Source organism: Aedes aegypti, chromosome 1, assembly GCF_002204515.2.
Source record: "Aedes aegypti strain LVP_AGWG chromosome 1, AaegL5.0 Primary Assembly, whole genome shotgun sequence".
Lineage (NCBI taxonomy): Eukaryota > Metazoa > Arthropoda > Insecta > Diptera > Culicidae > Aedes > Aedes aegypti.
In genome coordinates this window covers 128655007-128681804 of record NC_035107.1, presented here as the reverse complement: position 1 = coordinate 128681804, position 26798 = coordinate 128655007, and the positions used below count along the sequence as shown (strand labels likewise).

Here is a 26798-nt window from a genome sequence, read left to right as displayed (position 1 = left end):
TAAATGGACCTGTATATACTGCATCAAGCTTTCTACGATTTTCTTTTTTCAACCATATTGTTTCTCCTATCTGAACGTCTATTGGATTGCTTTCTGATACTTGTTTGTTGATGCTGTTTAATTTTGATTTTTGTAATAATTCCCTTGTTTTCTTGATAGTTGACTGGATTCTGAATTTTAACTCTGTGAAATAGGAATCGTAATTGTAAATTGGATCTAATTTTGTAAAATTTTGTATTGATTGTGGCATGTTAGCTTTTCTACCGTGTATTAATTCATATGGTGTATATTGATGTGTAGTATGTGGGGTTGTGTTGTAATTGAAAACGTAGTATTTTAACCAGGTATCCCAATCGTCGTGTTGTTCGCTTATAAATTGACGAAGGTATTCGTTCAAACAGCGGTGGTTTCTTTCCAAACTTCCCATAGTTTCGGGGTGATATGCTGTTGCAAATTTGTGCTCTATGTGTAGATACTCACACATGTTTTGAAATATTTCATTTTTGTACTCGGTTCCCATGTCTGATTTAATTATCAAGGGACACCCATGTACAAGGATAATATTTTCGACAAATGCTTTCGGAAGTGTTTGCGCTTGCTTATCAATAATAGGTACTACTATTATGAACTTTGTTAATTCGCATTGTGCAGTTAATGCGTAACGATTTCCACTTATGGATTTCGTGAAAGGTCCTATCGTATCGATGGACACAATGTCGAATGGGTTGGTTGGTGTTGTGGTTTCGATAAACGTTTCTTTAGTTTTTAGTGTGTGTTTATTTTGTATACATTTTGTGCATTTTTTAACATAATTGTTAATAGTTGCTTTCATGTTGTTCCAGTAGAATGAACTTCTTAATTTCTTTAGTAATCTTGATGTACCGACGTGTCCTCCCGTAGGGGTATCGTGGTTTTCCGCAATGATTTTATTTATTTCGTTTTCGCACGTAATAATTTGTGCTGGTTTATAAAGTATTATGTCGACATCTCTTAATATTTCGTTGCAAATTGTTTTGAACATCTGTCTTTCTATTAAAGAGAATATTATGTTGTTGTTCGCAATTGCTAATTTTCTCATTCTTAGGTTTTTGGCCATTTCATTTGTTGTAACAATATATGTTTTCAAGTCAAAGTTTTTTAATGCATAAGGAAAATGCGCTAAAGCAAGATCCTTTTTCACATTTTTAGTCATTACTTTTATATATAGGTCGTTTTTCGAGATTGAAAACACTAACTTTGGTAACCCAAATGCGTCAATGTTATTTATCGAGTCATACGCTCTGAGGTGATCAGTCTCAATAGCTGGCTCATTGTTTTGAGGATTCGGTTTCTGTCTTGTCATAGACCTCGTTTGGACTGGCAAAGCGGGTATGTTTGAAAGTTCCTCAGATTCTATAATGATACGTGATAAAGCGTCAGGCCCGACATTTTCTTTTCCTTTCACGTATTCTATATTGAAATGAAATTCTTCCAAATCAGTTCTCATCCTTGTCAGTTTCGAGGATGGGTCTTTCATCGAAAATAGAAATACTAGCGGACGATGGTCTGTTCTCACAGTAAACCGTCTGCCGTAGAGGTATGGTCTGAAATATGTTATTGCCCAGTGAATCGCAGTAAGTTCCTGTTCGATTGTGGACTTGTTTCTTTCTCCTTTAGTGAAAGTTCTGCTCGCATATGCAATGGGTAAGTCAATATCACCGTATGGTTGTGATAGCACTGCGCCACAAGCATTTTTCGATGCGTCAGTACTTAGTATAAATTGTTTTGTAAAATCCGGGAATTTAAGTATTTGTGGTGAAATTAATTTGTTTTTCAGCTCTTCAAAAGCATTTTTACAATCTTCATTCCAAATGAATTTTGCATTTTTCTTTAAGAGTGCATTCAAAGGTGATGCAATTTCTGAAAAATAGGGTATAAATCTCCTATAGTAGTTGCAGAAGGCTACGAACCTCCTGACATCATCGCAATTTTGTGGTGTAGGGTAATTTATGATAGTTGCATGTTTGGATTTGTCTGGTAATATGCCATGTCGAGATATATGATGCCCCAGGTAGGTAACATCTGCACAAAAAAAAATACACTTTTCCGGATTTAGCTTCAAGTTAAAATGTTGAAGTTTCTTGAAAACTTGTTCTAAATTTTTCATGTGATGATCTATAGAACATCCGATAACGATAATGTCATCGATGTATAGAAAAGCACACTCGGGTGGTAAACCACTGAGTGCTATACTCATCATTCTTTGGAAACTGTTCGGAGAAATATTTAATCCGAACGGTAACCTATTGAATTCATAATGACCTGTAGTCGTGGAAAAAGCGGTATAATTTTTGGAATTTTCTTCTATCTCGATCTGATGAAATCCTGACATCAGATCAAGAGTTGAAAAGTATCTGGCTCTACCCAGTTGATCTAATATGTCATCTATCCTGGGTAAAGGAAATTTATCGGCAATTATTTTTTTATTAAGTTGCCTATAATCGACCACGAGGCGCCATTTCTTTTCATCGTTGGTTGATTTCTTTGGAACCAACAAAATGGGAGAGTTGTAGGATGAGAATGATGATCGAATAATTCCATCGTTTAACATTTTTTCAACCTGTGTATTAACTTCGTTTCTGTGTACTTCAGGGATTCTGTAGTTTTTTATGTATACTGGACTATTATCGTTTAAGTTTATACATTGTCTGTAGAAATTGTTACATGTAAGCGTATCTCCTTTTAAGGCAAATACGTCATTGTATTTAGTACAAAGTTCAATCAATTTTTGTTTATAGTTACAAGGTATGTGATCTGTTTTTAGTTCAGATAATAATTTAGTAGATCGATTCTCATCTTTCAACTCATCGTATGAGTATATATTATAATTTTCCAAAGGTATCAATTGTTTTTGAAAGTTTTTGTTAATTTTTACAATATTGTCAGAAGTGTTTATGAATTTTACCAATTTGTTATCATTATTTATTAAGGAATTTGCACAGAATACCCCCGGACTAATTTCGTTAGAAATAAGTACGTGATCTTCAAAAAGTTCTTCAGTGTGAATTTGTTTCAACACCTCACAACGTGGTGGTAAAACGAATTCGCCATTTAAATTGTCTTCAATTGGGATTTGAAATTCTTTAGAGTTAATTGTTCCAGATAATAACCATGTGTCATAATTTACTATACAGCGAAATTTTGACAAGAAATCTCGCCCCAATATACCATCAGTTGGTATGGGAAAAGAAGAATCGACTAGATGAAATGTATGATCGATTGTTACATTGTTTGGAAGATATATTTTGGTTAAAGTTGACCCTACAGTTTCCAAAGGTAGGTTGTTTATTCCCGTTATCGTACACTTTGCATCATAATTTATTACTGGTGTACTATTTATTTTATTTGTTTTGAAAATCGATAACTCAGCTCCAGAGTCTACCAATAAAGTACACTTGGAACTTGAGAATTCGGAGTGTATAAAAATGAAATTAGAGCAATTAGTATTGATATTATAGCAAGTTTTGTTTATCTTCTGTTTATTGTCGCGCATTGGTGTCCGTTTTGTTGCCCTTGCGGTAGTTGCTGAGCATGTGCACTCGCTGGATTTGCTTGATTTCCCCCAACTACTATGTGCTGGGGGACTGGACCGTTTTCCGCTTGGGTGTAAAATACGGAATGTCCAGTCCTAGAATTGAAATTATTTCTCCTATTATTGTGATAGTTGCCGCGAGGATTGCCTCGGAAATTTGAATTTCCCCTATTATTGCCTCTTCTGAAGTCGTTATTGGAGAAATTTCCCCTCCGGTTGTAATCGTTATTTGAACGGTATCGATTTGAATTTGTGTTTTGGAATTTATTGTAGTTTTGACGTCCTCGTCCTCGTTGATTGTTAGAATGCATAGAAAAAATTTGGGATGTTGGCTCAGTTTTTGTTTCATTGATTTTCTGTATTGCTTTTTGTACCGTGTTGAATTCGCTAGCTTTCAGAATAATTTTCAATTCGGAGTTTGATACACCGTTTATTAGTGCGTCTACTCCTGCTTTCGTCGCCATTTTTTTAGCTACGTCAACTGGTATGTTGTTATTGATGTACAACGTCGATAATTTTTGCGAGAGTGTTTTCACCTCGTCACAAAATTTTTGCTTATCCCCTTTATTTTGGGTAGCTTTTAACTTGGCTATTATTGAATCTGGTGTTTCGGTATTTTGACAAACTTGTTTGATAGAATCTGTAATTTCTTCAAACGTTTGTGGGTTGGCTGGCAGAGCAGATCGTGCCTTACCACTAATTCTTGTTTTAATAAATTTTATTGCCGTAGCAGTATGCGCATCGGCTGTTATTTCCTTCAGTAAATTTACCGAGTCGATAAACGCATCTAGCTCTGTCGCTGAGCCATCATATTTTTGGATCAATCCAGTCGCTGTTTTTATATCGAACATTGCGACGTTTTGGGCTGGTGGGTCTGGCATGATTCCGTTTTCTATTATTTTAAGTTTGATAATTTGTTGTATTTCGTAATTCGTTTCCCTAGTGCATTTTGATAAAAACTTTAAACTAGAATCCACTATTTCTGCCTCATGCAAAATAAGCTTTTCTTCGATATCTTGAGTTAATTTTTCAGCATAAATTGACTTTGCCTGTAATGTCTGGGTCCTTATTTTATTAAATCTAGATTTCTTCAAATTACTCAAAATTTTTATTAATGTTTGGACCTCGTTTTCAATTATTTCTAACATGAATAAAATAATTTTAAATTAAAATATAGCTTACAGTTAGGCGGAGGCGCTCTCCTCAACACCTTCCGGGTTTCACCTGTTAATGCTGTTTTCCTTCTGGATGACCTTATGGACGCCAAGATGATACATTTCGCTATTTGGTGGAGGCGCTCTCCTCACACCCTTCAGCGTTACTGCATAATTTCAGCTACTGTTGTACGACAAGCTGCTGATGATGATCGACAAACTCGCGCATCAGTCACTAATCACTATTTTCTCCAGATATATGCTATAATTTGTCCACCAATTTTCTTCTTCATTGCTTTTTCATGCGACATAAAGCCTTGGCTAGTTGAAACTATTAATTGTCCATTTTTACCGTTCAGGAATTCTTTAGCGTATTTGTTTAACTTGTGTGCTTTTGAGTGAATAAACTGTGGGAAAACTTCTATTTTTGTTACTTCGTACGTCACTTCCACTAGGCGGTATGTTTTATGTTTCTTTGTTATCGTCGCGCACTTTTCAGTTTCTAGCATATTCAATAAATTAAGAATGCTTTTTATTGTAGTGTCCACATACACTGGGACGTTCACTGCGTGGGCTACTTGTAGCCTTTTCAAAGTATCCACTAATTGTTTTGCTCCCATGGCCGCACGTAAACGCGAAGGTCAATAACGAGATAGTCACACTGTAACATGTTATGTTTTTCTTCACTAAACTGTGTCTATGTGAGCTACAGATTTGGCTGCTTTCAGCGCTTGGACCTTCGTGTGGTCTTTGTACAGTCTGAAAATTGTGATGCGCAACTGTATTGCTAGTAGCACCAATATAATTGTGATTTTAAAATCATGTTCTTTGTGCAACTCTTCGTGCCACTCTAGCTGGTTTAGTACTTGCACTTGGGGATTTTCACTGGTTATTGAGTTTTTTGAATTTGATTTCCCCATTGTAATGCACTAACACTTTTCGTATGACGGTTATGTAGATTTAAAATATCGCGGTTTTAACTTCTCGCGCCATGAGCTGTCAACGGTCAGCCATGTTGCAAGTTCACTTTTACTTTGCTTGGAGAAGGTCTTTTCGGAGACGAATAGGTATCCGGACTATGGTGGACCAGAGCGGTATCCACCAGAACGGACCTAATGACTCGCAGTCGATTGCTTGCCAAGAAGTAGGTTTAAAAGAAGTCCTGCTTTATTGAAAGGTTCTTACTTATATATGATTCGTACAATGTTTGCCTATCTAAATTAACAGTAAGAGAAAAAGAGATGGCTGGAGAACCATTTACAAGAATGCAAAGTCAGAGAAATTTGGATGGCATTGCCCCTACTCGATAGTGCAATTTGAAACCCTTTTGTTCGAGTGCACCCGAGGACGGAGCCTACGCGGGAGGTGACGAGTGAAAGAATAGAACGATAGCTATTGCAGTGTCACATGTTTGTAATTGAGTTGTCTGTTATGCATATTGGATGCGAAGCATATTTTGAGGCGGATGGCCTTTTGGTTAATTTATGATTCTGTTTTATGTCAGTGGTTCTCAACCATCTTACACAAACAAATTGTCCGGATCTCGTGAAAATCGTGCCTCGACTGTTAAGTCCGGCTCTCCGCATGACACCTTCAAGCGCAATATTGAACAACAGGCACGAAAGTCCGTCGCCCTGTCGTAGTCCCCGCCGAGACTCGAACGAACTGGAGTGTTCGCCCGAGATCTTCACGCAGTTTTGCACACCGTCCATCGTTGCTCTGATCAATCTTGTGAGCTTCCCGGGAAAGCTGTTCTCGTCCATGATTAACAATTCTCACATACGCAAGTCGTATAATAAACCCTAGAATCAGATGCAATTGTGCTTATTCTGTGCGGCATATAAGGCAAGACGAGTTGGTGAGGTTTGATTGGTCGCCTCACGTCACCCGAGGTGAGAACGACTCGTCTCGATTAACACGCCGCGCAGAATAAGCACAAATGACATGAAGAGACTGGGTTATTCGGTTGACGCCTACAAAAACAGTTCTGAAAAGTGGTACTTTTCAGCACCGAAAAGAGTGCTGAAAAGTAGCACTTTTCAGCACTGTTTATTTTGGTAGGAAAAGAAGTACGTTATGTTGATCAACTTCTCAATGAAAAGTGGATTGATTTGCAACCGAATTGCATAAATGCCTTTTTGCATCATCGGCTCGTCATTTTGACTCTAGCCTTACTTTTGAGAAGTGCCTAAGAAAAAAAATCCCTAATAATTTTCAAAAAATTATAACTTAGAAACGGTTTGTCCGATCAGTTTGGAGCCTTCCGCAAAGTTTCAGGTTATTGTTGGGACTATCTGGAAAAAAAATATACACTGTAAAAAGAAATGTTTTAATTTTTTATATATCGAAAATAAAGCTTAAAAATCAATTTTCTCAAAAATCGTATTTTTGATTTTTTTAATTTTTTTCTATGTTAAAGTAGACAAAAGTGAAGTCTTTTGCACAGTGGGTCAAGATGGAGAAATCATGGACAAAAAAGTTATGATTTTTTGAAAATAGGTGAATTTTTGAAAATGGTCATAATAAACTTTTTAAATATTTCTAAACTCGATTTTATGAAAGTACGCAAAATTTACAACAAAAAAGGTACATGGAAAAATCAGGCTAACTTTTACCGTTTTAAAGATACAGCGATTTTAATACAAAATTATGATATAATTTTCAATTTTCGGTCATTATAATATAACTTAGAAACGGTTTGTCCGATCAGTTTGGAGTCTTCCGCAAAGTTTTAGGATATTGTTGGGACTATCTGGAAAAAAAATATACACTGTAAAAAAAAAGTTGTAATTTTTTATATATCGAAAATAAAGCTTAAAAATCAATTTTATCAAAAATCGTATTTTTAATTTTTTTTTATTTTTTTTTATATATTAAAGTAGACAAAAAATGAAGTCTTTTGCACAGTGGGTCAAGATGGAGAAATCATGGACAAAAAAGTTATAATTTTTTTTAAAAAAGGTTGATTTTTCAATATGGTCTAAATAAACTTTTTGAATGCTTTTCGACCCGATTTTATGAAAGTACACAAAATTTTCAACAAAAAAGGTATATGAAAAAATTTTGCTAATTGCTAACGAAACATTTGAAAAGTTTATTATGACCATTTTCAACAAATTCACAATAACCTTAAACTTTGCGGAAGACTCCAAACTGATCGGACAAACCTTTTCTAAGTTTTATTATAATGACCGAAAATTGAAAATAATATCATAAATCGCTGTATCTTTAAAACGGTAAAAGTTAGCCTGATTTTTTCGTATACCTTTTTTGTTGTAAATTTTGCGTACTTTCATAAAATTGAGTTGAAAAATATTTAAAAAGTTTATTATGACCATTTTCAAAAATTCACCTATTTTCAAAAAATCATAACTTTTGTGTCCATGATTTCTCATCTTGACCCACTATGCAAAAGACTTCATTTTTTGTCTACTTTAACATATAAAAAAATTAAAAAAATCAAAAATACGATTTTTGAGAAAATTGATTTTTAAGCTTTATTTTCGATATATAAAAAATTACAACATTTCTTTTTACAGTGTATATTTTTTTTCCAGATAGTCCCAACAATAACCTGAAACTTTGCGGAAGGCACCAAACTGATCGGACAAACCGTTTCTAAGTTATAATTTTTTGAAAATTATTAAGGATTTTTTTCTTAGGCCTTTCTCAAAAGTAAGGCTAGAGTCAAAATGGCGAGCCGATGATGCAAAAAGGCATTTTTGGGCATAAAGAAAGCATGTGCAAAATTTCATCCAAATCAAAAAATACAAAAGTAAACCGACATTCGAATTAAAATGGAACCGCTCATAGGGGAGATGTGTGCTGGAATTTAAAGATCAAGATTAGTAAATATTAACAATTGAGAATTGAACTGGGATCCACTGATTTATAACCACTTACCTTGACATCTGCTCCACATGAGACTGTGTGAGCATTATTGGAAGCAAGGGAATACCTTATTGACTTGTCTGAATAAGGGCTATGTTAAAGGTTGCATTGAGGCTGGAGAAGGGATATCAGTGCTATGCAAAAACACTAAAGTTAGTGTTTTGTGTGTTGTGATTTTTGTTTTGAAATTGAATTCTCAATAATCTTCAATTACTGCTGTTTAATTGTTGCCAACGAAAGTTGGTAATTATTACGATTCTGTACAATTAATTTCAAATGTGACGAAGAAATCTTCATGAGCGAGTTACTCAAGCTCATGGATGCCGAATTCAGGTGTTTTTCTTTTTCCACATACGCTAGGCCCATGTGTGTTTACGGCATGTCCGCTAAGGGATGTGAAAATTTGTTGTTCGGTGAGTTCGATGAAACAGTTTTTAAATCATTAATTTAGTGTTTTACCCAAACGTTGGTGTGTATATTTTTGTCAACCTACAGCTGGACACTTTCTACAATAGCTGTTGATTTGATTAAAGCTTTGAATAACCTTTAATCAATATCATTCAGGATGGCTGAACAAAAGTTAAAATTGTAGATGAAAAAAGGCTTGTTCAACTTGATATTCAGCTTTGAGAATACTGCTTAATAAGCTAATACTGTTTAATAAGCTTTGCTTCAAATTGTTGTTCAGCTGTCACGGTGTTCAGCCTTGTACACCATTAATCAGCCATTGTTCAGCAAATACTCTTGCTGTTCAGCTTACATTGTTAATTGGGCTTCCACCGAATGTACGAAAATGATCAGAACCCCTTATACTTCATAACATGGCATTTATTTACTTTTGGGGAGAAAATCATGGATTTTGAGCCGTCGAAAGATATCAGTGTATAATGTTCTGTAAATATCATTTTAGGATTCCTACTGAAACCGATAATCGGTTCGATTTTGACACGATTTGATTTTGGCATGTTACTGGTCTTGTTGACAACGATCTCACTGCAGATTTTATCAATGAAAATTTCTCCTCTAATTTTTGCGCTGGCGACTCCAGAAGTCCTGAAATAATTGGCAATGAAAACGGTTTCAAATTCCAACCAGTTTAAGATTATGAAACAATCAACGCTGTATTCGAAAATAAATCGAATGCTGTCGGATTGTACTGCATTCCTATAAGTTTTATCAAAATAATTACTCCGTTAGTGCTACCCATGTTGGAACATCTATTTAAGGCAATAATATCTACAAGCAGCGTATGAAAGCGATCCAAAGTAATTGCTATAAATTAGAAAACTGACTCTTCATCATCAACTAATTTAAACCGATAAGCCTATTATCTAGTATATCCAAAGTCTTTGAAAAGCTTATGAAACGTAAAATTTCGGAATTTGTGAATAGAATGAAATTGTTACATCCCTTCCAATCTGGATTTAGAAAATACCACAGCACTGAAACTGCTTTAATGAAAGTTCATAACGACATTGCTCGAACAATCGAAGGAAATGGCATGGCTATCTTATCAATGATAGATTTTGCCAAAGCTTTTGATCGAGTGTCCCACAATAAGCTAGTAAGTGAACTTTTTTCGCTGTATGACTTCTCCACTGAAGCTGTACGACTCATCAAAAGTTATTTGTGTAATCGTAGTTAAACTGTCTGGCACAATGGAAATTTTTCGGACTTCATATCAGCTCTACCAGAAGTTCCTCAAGGGTCGGTACTTGGTCCTCTTTTGTTTTCTCTTTTTATAAATGATCCTCCGAGTGTTTTGAATTTTTGCTCCATGCATCTATTTGCTGCCGATGTACAAGTTTACATTTGCACAGAAGATAGTTCAGGTAACGAAAAGATAATTACAGAGTTCCACAACATAGTTCAATGTATTATAGCCAATCATTATTTGTCAGAGGCAATGTCAATTGAAATAGTTTGCCAAGTTCTATTAAGCTGATTGATTCTAAGGCACGCTTCAAAAGGGATCTCTTATTATACTTACAATAGACGGGTGTGTAAGTAAAGAGAACAATTTTTCAAAAGTCGATAATGTACGTTAGAGTCATTTTTTTTATCAATTGCAATCTTAACTGTAGCAATAAAAAAGATGTATTTTTTACGTTAGAAGGTGATCAATAAATAAATAAATAACCCACTTTGTTCTCTGAATGCTTTTCGACCAATGTCGTCGATGGAGCGCTCAGCATCCTTCATGATCGGAATAAGCCAATCATTGAGTTTTTTTTTATTGAAATGCGCATAAACTACTACCCCTCTGTCATCGGTCTCATCTCATTGCTCCATCCCGGGCAATGAGAAAGCGGACCTTCTGTTTAAGAAAAGTATTAGAGGCTGTAATTTCGAGCGTCTAGTCGATCTAGATAATTTTATTTTGGAGCTGGCCTGTCAGAAGACCTCTACTTCAAACTCTGTTATTCACCCGAACAACAATGTAGGCAAAGCCTTGCTTGAGGAATGTTATTAAGCTGGAGATACCGATACCTAACATGCACTTCGCCATAAAGGTTTTCCTGAAAGCAAATTTTTCCTGCAGTTTTAATTCTGATTTCCGCATTAAAAAATCTTACTCACGTACGTGAGCTGCAAGACCCGGAATTCAAAGAACGATCCCGAGCACTCTCTTCGAATGCTTCATCAGATGAAGATCAGCGATTCGTTACGTTAAAACATTATGTTCACATCGTTGAGTAATAAACAACCTGTTGAGTTGTTTTACAAACAATGATGATATTTTAAAGAATAATTAATTTACTAGAGCTAAATATTTCAGACAACGTACAATAAAAAAATAATTCTCTTTAACACTCTTTAGTTCATTTGAATAATCATTGAAATCCTAGATTTTGTCATAACTTCAAATTACAAATAAAAAGATGTATGAAATTTAAAAATCAGGCTACATAAAATGTCCCGTTTTTGATTCAACAACAGTTAATGATTCAGATTATTCAAAAGAATATGTTATCATATCAGCTTTGCAAAACTTAGAAAACAATAATCAATTTTAGCAATTAATCTTCCAATAAACAATTTCAAAATATGCTTTCAACCAAATTTTCGTTCAACTAATCGGCATTCTACCAAAATAAATGTTTTAAATCCGTGCGACCAAATGTCCTTTCGACCAAATGTACTTTCGACTAAATCTCGCGGAACATTACTAAAGGACCTATGTACAAATGAGAGATACTCTCCTCTCTCGTTCTCTTTCGATTATAACAGTGAAATACTAAAGATTTTGGGAAGTTTTTCACTATAGATCGAAAGTTAATTTCCTTGACTAGCGTTTCATACATAAAACGCAACAGAAGAGGTTAATGTGACTCAGTTATTAATGAAAGAGAAAGTAAACAAAGAGAGCCTCTCAATGTTAGATAGGTACTTTAGTAATGTTCCGCGAGAAATATGATTCGATCAAACGTCATTCGACGAAATGTCCTAAAGCCCGTATGAACGTAAATAGTTGCTAACTGTTTGTGCTTTGGCTCTACAAATTAACATATTTTTAAGATGAATTCAAGTTTCAACATTGTAAAGCTGAATAATTGTTATGGAAATCGGCCTACCAAATAAATGATATAGGGTAGGTGTCCCAGCTATGACCATAGTGGTTCCCTATTTCACCATACGTGATATTTTGAATGGCTTTACATTTTGAAAATTTTTTTGCGTTCTAGCAGTAAAATAAAGCATGAATCTTGATGTTAAAACATTCAAAAAAAATAAAAATGTAAAAGATATCCAAATTTTGCATATGGCCAAATAGGGAACCACTATGGCCATGACTGGTACACTTTCCCTAGATAAAAAAATGAGTATTCGATCACAGATAGCCAGACACCACAATCTAGTCACTGTCCATTAGAGTGATGCAACTTTTGAAATTTTGGCTCCCCTATGCATAAACGACGTGTATTATGCGTAAATAGTAACCTCCCAAAGTTTGAAGTAAATCGGAAGAAATTTGACTGTGCACAAGCCATTTGAATTTTATATGGAGATTACTATGGAAAACGCCAACCTTTTGTGTTCAGCCCTCTATCTCCTCGTCCTAATATTTCATGAAAAAGTGAACAAACTCTTCTCATGTGAATTCCTTTCAGCTACAACTTTGCCGAAGACCACATATTCATTGGAGGTCAGGATAAATTGCTATTCATAATCATAAACTAAGTTTGTATTTTGCATGCTTAACCAACTGCTCAGCAGGCAACAGTGGTGCTCCTGGCGGGTAGAATAGATCAAAGTAATCCAGGCTACTATGTTCTACAGCAAAAAAGTAGTGTTGCTCTGAAAGTAAATGAATGATCATCTCATCATGATTTAGATTTTGTTATCAATATTAACAAATTATCCTTATGTCCCATCAAAATGTGGTCTTCCGCAAAGTTGTAGCTAGGAATTTTTTACATGAGAAGAGTATGTCCATTTTTCCATAGATTATTATTACGAACAGTTGAGAGGACTGAACAAAAAATGTTTGCCTTTTTCATAGTAATATCCATATAAACTTCAAATTTTGGGAGCATGATTTTTATCATAATTGACACCGTTTAAGCATAGGGGAGCAAAAATTTCAAAATTTGCATCAGTCTACTGTCCATCGTTGATCAATCAGTTATCCACATGGTGTTGAAGATAGCAAATACCCCTCGGCTCGGTGCAATGTAACCCCTTACGGGGTGAGATAAAAGATGTCAATTTGAAGTTGACATCAGTGAATTGTCAGGCAGGATAATAGGCAAAATTGAAGTAACTATAAACAAATTGTGCTGAAGTGAAGCAGAAGATATTTCTCGAAGTAAATTAATTGAATTTGATAACATTAAATGCAACAATTATTTAGTTTTAGACTCTTTACATATTACACATTTTCTACTTGTGTTCTGTTAGTTGTTAAATATTATTCGGACATTAACTTGTAAGTAACAACCTGAATTCGACTGGAATTGCATTTAATTAATAACTTAATATTGCAGCTTTATAGATACTCTGCGGAAGAAAGCGAGTTGCTCAAAGACATCCGAAATAACACCAACGTACATGTTTTTTGTTCGCGTTTACACAATACAAATACCTGGTTCCCTATAGGCCTATTATAGCGACTTTGTCATTAGATTCTCGTGACGATGAACTTGAAGTGTATGGTTTAATACTGTATCGCCTGTTATTGTTTGTTGTTTCTTAGTCACTTACTTATGTTGTGAATGGCAGCTTCATATAATCGGTATAATTGAGATGATTGCTACTGGACATAAGTCAAGAATGTTTCATCAATGCCCTCTAACGTGACTTCTACCGTGCTGATGCACTATCAAATCAGACGAACAACGGTTCCAAGACATGCTTGATTTACTTACAACCGGAAGACCATGAAATTGCACCCTTGAACTAAGCTGTCGCCTGCAATTTTCTTAGCATCTAGGTGGATGACTGCCGGAGCGAATACCGTCAATTAGGTGCAAGATTTGCAACGGTTTGAACTTGTGCTAGATTGAATTCAACTATCAATTCAGTTGCAGATACCTTTTCCATCCAGACATAAATCCACCGGCAAAAGTTCATCCTACAGATGGGACTGATTATATCAACTGCAGTAGCTGTACTCCGGAGGAAAAGTGATACCAGAAGCAAAACAGTATCTTTTTCACGCTCCATAAACACTCGGCTGTCGACATCATTATCACTGAGCGCAGTTTCCATCACTTCTGCAGTTGTCGTCGTCGTCGTCGTCATCGTCGTGTGTCTCTAAGTGCAATTCGTTAGTTCTGCGCTAGCTGGAATCGTCCTCAGTGGTGTATAAGTAGCTACATGAGCATTGAACATAAAACATGCGGCAGGAAGAGGCATGGGTGTAACCAGAGGGGGCATTAAAAAGTACCATTCAAATACAATTATAATATTATTATAATGATAAAATAATTGCGTCCAATAAAAATCAGTGCCAGTTGTTGTGTGAGCCTATAAAGCCGGTAAACACGCAGCTATTCATCAAGATCAAGCTGAGGGTCGTGGATTCGAATCCCACTTCCCAGGGCATACAGAATGGTCAACCGACAAAGAAACATCTCAGGTTATAATTGTCTTAACAAACATGGCTTTTTATGATTTACATTTAAAAACTTTTAATTGCTGCCGCAATTGAAAACAAATGCCCAGCTAAAAAATTTAAATATTAACTCTTTCCAAAAATAGCAAGCTGGATGTCCTTCATAGTGTCACGCTTCATACTGAAATTATGTGTTATCAATCAAAAAGAGTCCAGACATTTTTATTTTCTTGAAATATTTGAAATAACTTTAAAGGTGGTTCGCCCCCCCTGACGGAAATCCTGGCTACAACCATGGAAAAAGTCGAACCTAGTGGGAAGTAAACCGCAGCTGAATGTAGCACTAGGAGAACCCACTCGTATACATCTTCGTTGCGCCCGCCCAGTACTTCAACCCATATGCCATCAAATGTGCAAAAAGGATCCTCGGTTTTTTGTAAGTACTTTCAGCCAGAGTGTTCTCTTCCTCCCACTGTGAAAGCTTCGAAAGAGGTGGGAGGGACACCTGTGCGATTAGATTTATGTTTTCTTTGCTTGAAATCAGTACCACCAGGAGGGAGCAGCTGGGATCGCTGTTGGGTCGTGATTTTTGTCTATTGCAGTTGGAATAGGTGCGAATTAGCATTATTTTATTGCAATAGATTTTCATGAGCATGCAATAATTCAAGTTGCTCCGCTCTGATGGGACGAATAAAGCATTGAAACGCGTTCAATAAGTTAGAAGTGGGACAAGCGTGTTGGACTCAACAAAAATCGATAATTATGGTCCATAAATATACTGACTTCGCAGCACGTATGTTTGTATCACAGCTTCTGGTAGTCCAAATTGATTGAAATTTGGATGATGAACTACAAATAACCTAAGATATTATTTGTGGTGAATCCATTGAATGTTATTTATTTTTCAAAGAGTATCAGAGGGTTGTGCGAAGACGAAAGTAAGTAACCGTTAGATTTCTAATTTTATTCGGTTTATTCGGCAATGTTGATCACTTTCTGAAGTTTCGCAAATTTGCAGTTTCTTACAATTTACCGTTTTTAACTAAATTAAAAAATCTCTTAGTTACTTACTTTTTGCAACAACACTTTGAAATTATTTTAAAAATTATCGAAAAGTAAAGATTTTAATAAAAAAAAATCAGGTTATTTGTAGTTCGTCTTCGAAATTCCTGCTAATTCAGACTACCAGAATCTATGAAACAGATTCCCATACTTGGACATTTTGTATGGGAAAACAGCATTCGGCTACTACTTTTATCATTGACTGTATGACAACATGGTTTATGGGCTACCCCAGACTAGACAAATGCCACTACAAGTCGAGTAGTAATTAATATTATTTGTTTAATTTTTGCTGACTTGTCCACATCCACCACTCGATGGCAAAGTGTCGCAGAGTATCTTGTCTTATGATGTCATCGCTTCACAAGCGACCATTTCTACCATATTTCCAGTTCCGTCTCACTAGCCAGATGACTTTCTTCTTGTTCGGCATAACAATGCGCGCTCCATGGTTGGCTCCTCCCTGCCAATTCCGAACGACATTGAAGACGACGATGACTCACCGAAAATTATGCTCAATCTGGCAGAAGAAGCCGATAGCGATTACAGCAGCAGATAGCGAGGACATCGTCGATGGCTTTTCTTCCCTTTCACTTGTCCTATTCACCCTACGCGAAATGCTTCCAGTCAACGAACCCATAATCGTCAAAAATATAACCGTCTGACGACGGAAATGTATTTCTTTAAGGGTACGATACTAGAACCGTCTTTAGAATTCGGCATTATGTAAAAGGACGCAAAGCACGACCGGATTTCTAATCACTTAAGGGTGGCATGCGAATTCTGGGTAATATGAAGATTGTGGATCTATAAATGTCATGGGAAACTTCGTCAGTACAAAATGGAAACCCAATGAATTGTATGATAATTAAGTAGGTGGATAAATTCTATCATTTCCTTTATCAATATCAGTTCAATTGTTACATTCATTTCTTCTGTTTAAATGTTCTGTGCTAGGCAACACTGTCATCCTAATTTAGGGAAACAAAATTATAAACGTCTATATAGAATTAGAAACATTTTGATAAAAACATATTACATTCTTGGATGACATTCCAATTTGATTTTGTGGTTTCAAGGTTGGCTAAGCAATCTTTAAATTTTTCGCCGACTTTTCGGTTTGTTTGGCTAACACTGAAACACCATATTATTTTATCTGACAAGATTTTTGGAACAACTCTCATCGTGACAACAAGTCTAATTGAAGGTTTCAAATAAAGAGGTTTTGGTTTATGTGGACATATTATAAGTTAAGTTTTGGAAGCATTAGAAAAATGAAGAAACTAATATCCATACTTTTTTGCAGGCTTTGTCTTCTGAATGCAAGGTTTTTTTTTCTTATTCACGACACTACGTCCCGATTAAACTAGTGATCCCGGCAAACTTTGACTTGCCATCAAGAAGAATGTTGAAAAACACACTAAGATCTACCATGACAAATGTCAGATTGATTCTATTCCGTTTTTTTTTTTCAAATAACCAAATTTTTTTGTCGCACGGACACGTCGACGTCCTGGTAGAGTTAAGCATTAAAAAAAAAAAACGATTCCATTCCATTCTTAAGCCGTGACATATTATATAGATAGATAGATACCCTGATGCATCAATACCCGGACGCTTAAGCGGTAACCAATATTCAACCACAGACAAACAGACGTAACACTTAGAACAAATCTCGATCAAAATCATAGTCACGAGAACATGTGCGCCCAATCGTAAAATCTGAGTGTTTGGCCGACAGGCCAACAGATGTCGGTAGTGTGTAAACGTCGAACACGAACAAAAACAATGCGAGCGCTGCGGGTGGCGGATTGGTCACCTACCATATTTTTGAATCGATCGTTTAAAATGTGGCCGATGGGCAATGATGAGAGTGTGACGTCTGTTTGTCTGTGATTCAACTACTATTTTAAATGCGAGTAATGTTTGCTCCGTTGAATCTGTTGCTTGCTCTTTTGTGGGCGAGCGATGGAATCCGGATCAATTGTGTCCGGATCGCGTTGTGCTGAAGAAAAAAAAACGAAGTGTGCGGTGAAAAACAAAACGCGTCAGTAGTGTTTGGTCCATTGAATCTGTTACTTCTGGATAAACATTTGAAAAGGGTTTAAGAGGTCTTGAGCCTTTTTCGAAAACGTTGCTGTTGAGCCCATTTTAGCCCGCCCACGCAAACTAACACCACTGTCAAGAAGATTAGTGTTAGCTTTTCTTTATGGTGGTATTGGTGAGTGTGATCGAGTGGAATTGGGCCCTACAGCGTCTTGCAAAGCCATTGTTTCCAATGTCCGATCAATTGTGTCCGGATTGCGTAATAACTGCACTATCGGTATCGGTCACCCGTGTTTATGCTCACGTATTCGTTTCAAACTTTATCTCTATCGTTCACCAAAACGATAGATCCTTTCCCATATCCAAACTCCCAGTGTTTTCTTGTAGAAGTGCAGAGGACTCCTCGGCTTTCGCAAAGCAAGTAACACGTCAACATTTCCCTCCCATCCCCAAATTGACCTGCATTCGGACGCAGCCGGCGCCGTTATTGTTTGTTACAATAATGAGAGCACCAGTTCTTACACATAGAGTTACATATTTCTCAGGAGCACATAAATGTACTGATGAGCCTCCAACCAAACCGTCTCTCAGCTCATCGGAATCCTAGTGTGCTGCGCTAGAAGGAGGCTCACGAAAATTCTAAAAGCGCGCGCTAGGTGATGTGCTCTCGGGTAGACTCGTCTCATGCGCTGTTCGGCGCTACGGCTCGCCATCGGTATCCAAGTAGTGTACCAACTGCTTAGTAACGAAGAGCCTCTACAGCTATTTTCGCCTCATTATGCATGTGTCTAAGTGGCTTACATGATATGGCGAAGACTCACGATCCAAGAGTTACAATTTCGATCCTCGTTGATAACTTTTGTAATCACTTCAATTATTGTGCTGAATTTTAAATAGCACATGTGACGGAGCGCATGAGACCGCAGTGAGACACATCTCAAGAAAAATGAGGCGTACCAAAAAAGGTCTCACAATGTACAGCGCTCCCGTGCGCTTGCAAGCAATGAAGAAGGCCTAAGGCTGCAGCACGTGCACAGTAACTCTACTTACACATTGAGGATGCTACTGACCCGAGTAGCTTCTGTTGGTTCCCTGTGTAAGTACAGCTGTTCTTGCAATAACGGAGTAGCATGGACAAAAAAGTAATGATTTTTTAAAAAATGGTGAATTTTTGAAAATGGTCATAATAGATTTTTTAAATGCTTTTCAACTCGATTTTATGAAAGTACGCAAAATTTACAACAAAAAAGGTACACGGGAAAATCATGCTAACTTTTACCGTTTTAAAGATACATCGATTTTAATACAAAATTATGATATAATTTCTAATTTCCGGTCATTTTCCAATGTTTCTCGAGGCTCAAAAGCCTAGAAATTTGTTCATTGTCTGAAAGAGCAGATAAATTTTGACTAAAATGTTTGAAAAAATATTGATTTGGTAATTTTTCATGGTATGAGGCGAAATAAAAAATGTGCCCTGTAAAAATGATTTATTTATTTTTTTAACGAAACACAACTTCAATATTCAACATTGTGATATTTTGATATGTAATTATCAAGAAAATATGGAACAAAATGTTAAAAGTTAAAAAATAACAAAATAACGAATATGAAGCAAGCAATACGTGAAATGCATTTATATCGATTTAAGATAATGAAATATTTCCATTCGAAAACAAAAGCTTTATGAGTAGAGGAGTAACGTGCCCAGTTGTCTCACACAAATATACCTGATGTTTTCTTAAAGTACAGCACGTTAGTATATTTTTGTGGTCGGACAGAAACGTAGCTAATAGTTGATTCAAGTACCCATGTTGGTATAAAAAAGAGCTGATACAGCAAAGACACAAGCAAGTGATAAACAAGCAAGTGATAATCAAGTGAAAAGTAAAAGATAGTTTAGAACAATGAAGTATAAAATGAACACCATCAACAAAGGTTGTGTAAACGTGTTTTCAAAAAAGTGTTCAAAAAGTTACCGAAATCTCACGGAAAGTGATGACTTATCAAGTAGTGAAGAGGAAGATGTTTGCATGGAAGAGGGAACAATAGAAGCATCAGCAACTTCAATACAGTCAACGGATTCCAATATGAATATTTCTAGTCAGGACAAGTCTCCAACTTGAATGTTTCTAGTAAGGAGACATTAGAAGCAACGTCAGCAAAATCGATTGAGACAACGTTCTAGCTAAAGAACGTGAACATCCCATAAAAAATGCCCAGGAATTATTTGATTGGGCTCAAAAGCGAAAGGAGGAGCAACTAACACAAATTTTCTTTTCTTATGCAACTACAACAGAGTATGAACATATCAAGGAGCAGTTTAATGAACAATATTCGAAAGCAATAACTATTCAGGGAACACAAAAATACCATTCATTTATTCCAGTTTCCGTAGATAAAATAGAAGTTAGGCAACTTTCAAATTGTAATGATAGTAAAAAAAATTGTAAACATTATGGAAAAGTAAGAAATCTGTATCAAAATAGGACGCTCCATCATTGTATAAGAACATGAAATAAAATGCTTTCAGAAAAAAATATTCTTTATTTTATCAACTCGAAAAACATCCGAAAACAACCAAAAGTTGTGAATTTTCAGTAAATTTAATTTTAAAATCGCTGTATCTCGGAAACGGTAGCAATAAGCAAAATTTTCTCATATACCTTTTTTGTTGCAAATTTTGCGTACTTTCATAAAATCGGGTCGAAAAGAATTCAAAAAGTTTATTTAGACCATATTGAAAAATCAACCTTTTTTCAAAATACAGTTAACTCTCCCTTACTCGATATTCCGTATCTCAATATCGAGTTAGATAACAATAGTGAAAGTTGGTTTTCATGGCTACCTCGATGGTCCCTTGGATTGCAGTTGCACTGGTTTTGTGTTCTGTAACTCGATACCTCCCTAACTCGATGGTCCCTTCAATATCGAGTAAGGGAGAGTTAACTGTATCATAACATTTTTGTCCATGATTTCTCCATCTTGACCCACTGTGCAAAAGACTCCATATTTTGTCTTCTTTAAAATATAAAAAACAAAACAAAAACGATTTTTGAGAAAATCGAATCAAAAAAGGCTTTTTTTCTTAGGCCCTTCTCAAAAGTAACGCTAGGGTAAAAATGGCGAACCGATGATGCAAATTGGCATTTTTAGGTATAAAGAAAGCATATGCCAAATTTCAGCTAAATAAAAAAACTCAAAAGTAAACCGACATTCGAATTCAAATGGAACCGTTCAGTCTGATAAATCTTGATGTTAAAACATTCAAAAAGATTAAAAACGTAAAAAGTATCCAAATACTGCATATGGCCAAATAAGGAACCACTATGGCCATAACTGGTACACTTTTCCTAACTGTATGTAAAATCATTAAAAATTGAATAGATATGTATTGATGTCGAAATGGTCGATTTATCTATGGAAAAAAGCTTATTATACCATACCGAAAACATGTGCAACATTTACTGCAAATCTAAGATGGTTAAGTTTTGTGACTGACCGATTTGGCATTGAATTTGTCTGATATAACAGGGCTGATGGCAGGTCTCTTTCTAGATACTTGGTCTCTATTTAAATGCAAGTGTCTCTAAGAAGTTTCCATTTTCCATTAAAATGTCTAGAGCCTCTTTTTTAACCGAAATTTCCTCTGAAGTAACTATTTCCCTACCCCTTGTAGTGAACTTTGATTTGAGATATCCAACCGAGAATTGCCACAGTGTTTGCATAGATTTTTTTTTAGCATCAAGCATTTTTTTCAGAGATATCTTCACTAATTCCAATTTTAAACCATTTTTTTTCAAGCAATATCTGAAGCAGATCTTTCAAAGATTGCTACAGGAGTTCTTTAAAAAAAAACCGTTCATAATAAAAAAAATCAAAAGGTCATGAAAAAATTCGTTTTTCCAGGAACCACTACAATAGTTCCTACGTCAATTTTTTCAGTTATTTCTGCAGTTATTATCATATGAATTCGTAATTAAATCTGCATTTTATCTCAGGAGTTGCTGCAAACTTTATCCAGGGGTTATTCTAGGAAATCTATTAACAACTCTTTTAGGAACTCCTCAATGATTTCGGCCCATTATCAAAAAATTTCTCTCACATTCCATTTACGAATTACTTCTGCAGTTCTTTCAAACAATACTGAATTTTTTTTTCAAGTAAATACTCCGTGATTTTTTTGAAATTTTATTGGAGGTTTTGCACCAGTAAATACTACATCAATTATTCCAACCATTTCTACACAAAGTTTTTTTAATCAATGTTCTTCAAGAAATGTCTCCGGAAAATCCTGCTCTGTTTTATAGAAGGGTTCAATTGATTATTTTTTTTACAGTCAGCGACATAAATTAGTAACCAAATGCTGTTTTTTCATGCAAAATGCCCAAGTTTGGGGTGCTGTATCTCAGCATCTGGTAGTCCAAATTGGCTTAAATTTGGATGACGAACTACAAATAACTTGAAATATTGCCTGTAAGAGAATTATTACATTGCAGTCATTTTACATAGAGTTTCAGAGGGTTGTTCATAGACAAAAGTAAGTAACCGAGAGACTTTGTAATTTAATTCTGAATCGCTTAATTGTGGGTGGTTGGTCTGTTCCACAAAGTTGTTCAATATCAGAAGTCACACAAGTTTGCAGAACACACCAACTTTCCACGACTTACTGTTTTCGAGTAGTACTAGAAGACTAGTACTGCATTTGGTTCCGTGGTACTACAAAAGGTACCCAAGTTTGACAGATCGCAGTACACTTTTCACGACATTCAAGATTTTGCTCTATTAAGAAACATGGAGGTCTTTATTTCGTCTTTGGTAATACCAGAAGTACTGCTAGTAATTCTCAAACAACCTATCTATCTGTATGAGTCAAAATGGAATGGTGTTTATATGTCACGAAATGGCATTAGAATGAGTCACGGATTCACCACGTGTGAAAGTACCATCACGTGTTTGTGAGTGTGCAAAAAGTCGATAAACTTCACTGGAAAAGTAAGAAAAATAGGGGTAGTAAACTGACACTTTTTTCATTGAACTTTGCCTCATAAAATCGCACAGCCTACTGCGTGACTAAACAATCTTCATCGAGTCAACTAGTCCAAAATACAGTCATCTCTCCCTTACTCGATATTGAAGGAACCATCGAGTTATGGAGGTATCGATTTACAGAACACAAAATCAGTGCAACTGCGATCCAAGGGACTATCGAGTTAGCCATGAAAACTTTTACTATGGTTCTCTAACTCGATTTCGAGATACGGAATATCGAGTAAGGGAGAGTTAACTGTACGTGTACCAATAAAAAATTTCTTACAGCATTTTCATAAAAATGTTTTTTTTAAATTCTTTAGTAGTATCATTCTGAATATGTAAGGAAGGCCTTAGTGGGGCCTCCAAATTCCTAGCTTATGCGCCAGACGATCTATGTTCGTCTGCTAGGAATTACAGATCGGTTTGCCCAGCTAGCCTAGTTATCCAACCCCACTATCAGACCGACCTCCGAGATTTGATCCCAACAACCTGTCAGACCAGCCAACAATATTCCCAAAGATTCAATCGAAGTAAGATAATAATTCAATTAAAATTAAGTCCAATTATATTAGTAAGGTAAAATTTGAGTGGTAAAAATTGTATTCAGCGAAATTATTCTAAGTTTGCATGCTAGGCGATCGCGTTTTCAAAACATAATTTATTAAATTTTTCAGGTGCATTTCGTTTCTGTCTTGTTCCTAATTGATTGCTTTCGATCGATTTCTACAAAGTGCCTCCTAACAGTGACGTCACGTTTTCTGGGTTTGAATTTCAATTTTGGTTGTGTGATTTGGAGATTCTTATAGGATTTCTCTAGCCTAACAATGGTTTAGCTCTCGGTACGGTTAGAGTATTTTCGCAAGGTGTTCGGTTTCCAATCGGGTACTTACAGTCGATCTGCCGATGCGTCGCCGCCACTCCCCCTCCTCAGGATGGCTTGAGGGGAACAGTGCTTGCTCGAGCAATAGACGATGACCTTCGTGGTGGTGGTGTTTTCCGACGGTTTGCCCCGGCAGAGGGGAGTACCGCCCCCCCGGCGCCGCTGGGTGTTCTCTGAATGTTGGTGGTAGTCAGAGCCGAAGCACGTGTTTAGCGTCGTCGTCGAAGCAATAGCGACGTTGAGCGAAGGGACACCGACGTTGTTGTCGTGTGGCAGGATGACACAGATCTAGACGATGGGAAGCCCGTGAGCAAAAGGATCAATCACGCTGGCGTGGCAATCTTTCCCTTGCTAGACGCTACTCGCAAGAAGTGAGGAACCACCGTGATGGCAGGTGGAAAGGCGAGGCCGAGATTTGTTCGTTGGCCGACGCTCTCCAAGTGGCCTATGATGGCGCGGCGCCACAAGACGATAGGGCGCACCCAGGCGGACTGATCCAGCTTCCTTCCACTACATCCACCGAATTGCTCTTTAACGGTGAGGTACCGTATCTTGGATAACCCCAAATCGGCTGGCCGCCGGCGCACACGAGCTGTATCACATGAATTCACATTAGAACAACCTTGACTTCAATGCACATGTACCCAATTACCTTTCGTTTCTTCCCTTTTTCCACAATGTTGTATTTTCTCCAGTTTTCCTCACGATTCACTTTAGTTGTTACCTAATCTATTAAATTAACTTGTTACAATCTCTATTATGTTTTAATGATTTGCCACTTACTAATGATCGGTTTTGATTCTCACACGACTCACGTTTTGATCAATTTAGGAAACGTAAAGGTAGCACACCTCTGAAAAACTAATAAATCATTTAGAATCACTATTCAATTATATAAAAACTTTTTCATACTAGATTAACAATATTATTCGCTCACGATCTCACTTCACTGAATATAACTTTTACTGTCTTTCTGACTCGGCGGTCCAGCAAGGAAAGACCGAGTATGTATTCCGTCCCCTATAGGAGACCTCCTATTTCTATTATTCAGTGATATTCTAATACGTAATATAATTTCCGGTTTCTTGATTCCTTATTATTTGTAATGAATTATCTTTCTGGGTTGATCGAGTAGCTAGCCTTATTCAACACTTATTTATTCACCCAATTAGCAAACTGGCCGCACTGCTTGATTCGAGCACTTGCATTTTATAGGTAAAACTTATCGTTTTTCTTTGAAACGATCGTTGCTCGTTTCAAATAGTAGTAATGTTTTGTTAGTAATTTCCGAATATTACATTCATTTTTTATATCTAGATGTTCTGTGGTGGACAACACTATCATCCTACTTTGTTCAAACAAATTTGAGCATTAATTAACATATTGTTAACAATATATTACATTTCATTTGCCGTAGCAGTTCAGAAGTTTTAAAGGTGAGCTGATTTCACCTGCTTATAAGAGAAAAAAACCCTTTCAATTTATTTATTTGCGGATGACACATGAAAGCAAGTTGTTTGGATGATAGCTAGAAGCTTCTGCAGGATTTTTGTCAGGTTTGAAAATTGTTACAACCTTGCCATTTTCCCATTTTTCAGGAAAATATGATAACTGAAAACATTTGTTAAATATATCAACTAAGAATGATCTGAAAGTTTCTTGATGAGGATCTAGAATACTCCATAATCGCCAGTAGCTTTCATATTTTTGAATGTTTTAATTATATTTCTCACTTCTGATTTGGAACAGTCTCCCAGGAACTTTCGAAAACGTTCTCTTGATTGAGAATGCTTTCGAAGTCCTCAGTAACTTGGTTTTCTATTGGACTAGTAAGTCCTAAATTAAAATTGTGCGCTCTTCCAAACTGCATAGCAAGTTTTTGAGCTTTTTCGCAATTAGTTAGTTATAGTTTGTTTTCCTCTTTTAATGCCGGTATTGGCTTCTGAGGTTTTTTTTTTCAAAATTTTAGATAATTTCCAAAAGGCTTAGAGTCAGAGTCCAATTGAGAAATTTTATTTTCAAAACTTTAGTTTTTTAATTGTGAAAAATGTTTTTCTTTTTAATTTTTTTCTTCAGATCCTGCCATATAATTTCCATAGCAGGATCGCGAGCGCGATGAAATTCGTAAAAAATGTTTATGAAACTTTGAATATCTTAATTCCTGTCCGGTTTTTTTTTTGTTTTCTTGTTTCCTGTGTGGTCTCTTCTAGGTTTCTTTTTCTGAACAAAAAGTTGCTATCAGTCCTGAGGCAACTATCCTCATGTCTCATTCAATGAAACTGTCGACGAATTTGCCTTTGCCAAATGAAGAAAACTAAAACTCTAAAAATTAATGGTAATGGCTTGAAATCTCGTAATAGTATCCTTCGCATTGTCGCTTCAGTTTTGGTCTTGATGCCATTCGTGCTGCTCAAAATCACTCACCCAAAAAGTGTCCAATGGAAATCGTGCATAGAATTCAACTGACCTGTAAAAAAAGAAAAGAAAACAAACAGATTATTATTCCATTTCCAGGAGTAAAAACATCAATAGTCTTGAAACACAAGCAAAGCTTTCGTCAATCCATGCTCCGTCATGCGGGCACACAAAAAATACTCATATCTAGTGTTCAGGCGTAAGTTTTATTCTGTTAGCAATCGAGTGATGAATAAAAAATAACGGAAATTTCTGCGTCAACTTTTTGGACTTCAGTATCATGTGAAATATTCCCAACCCGGAGCAAACTCCCTCGCCGATTTGAAGTGATGAGCGTGCGCTGCTAGTTGGAAAAGTTTTTCCATGAAGCAAATTTTTCAAAGACAGGAAAAAGTAACGAATGTGACGGCGCTGGAGGAAAAAAAAAACCTGCCGAGATGAAAGAAAAGGTAAAGCAATTTTAATTCCATCCATTGCGTGCATCACGAGGAGATCTTCCCCGTCCGATTCCGAGCAGAAAGTGCGCACTCGGTGGAATTCCCGCATTCAACTGGAGCGTTATCCTTTTATCCGAGGATCAGAAGGAAGCAATTTAGCTATTTTATCCCGGTGTAGGACAAAAGTTTCTGTTCACGTGGCTCGCACCGTAACCAGCAGCATTGTGGAAAGAACTAACAATTAGGAAAT

The 26798-nt window shown here is 36.2% G+C and overlaps 1 protein-coding gene and 1 long non-coding RNA gene across 8 annotated transcripts in view; both read right to left on the bottom strand.

The window, feature by feature from the left end:
• LOC5576900 (fasciclin-1) overlaps positions 1 to 26798 on the bottom strand; it is a 529370-nt gene that overhangs the window by 331174 nt on the left and 171398 nt on the right. The window lies entirely within an intron of this gene.
• Positions 23444 to 24950, bottom strand: LOC110677045. The gene is made up of 4 exons (XR_002500914.1): positions 24609 to 24950; positions 24480 to 24557; positions 24349 to 24425; positions 23444 to 24288 (listed from the first exon to the last, which is right to left on the bottom strand). It is a non-coding gene; the product is annotated as an uncharacterized LOC110677045 (long non-coding RNA).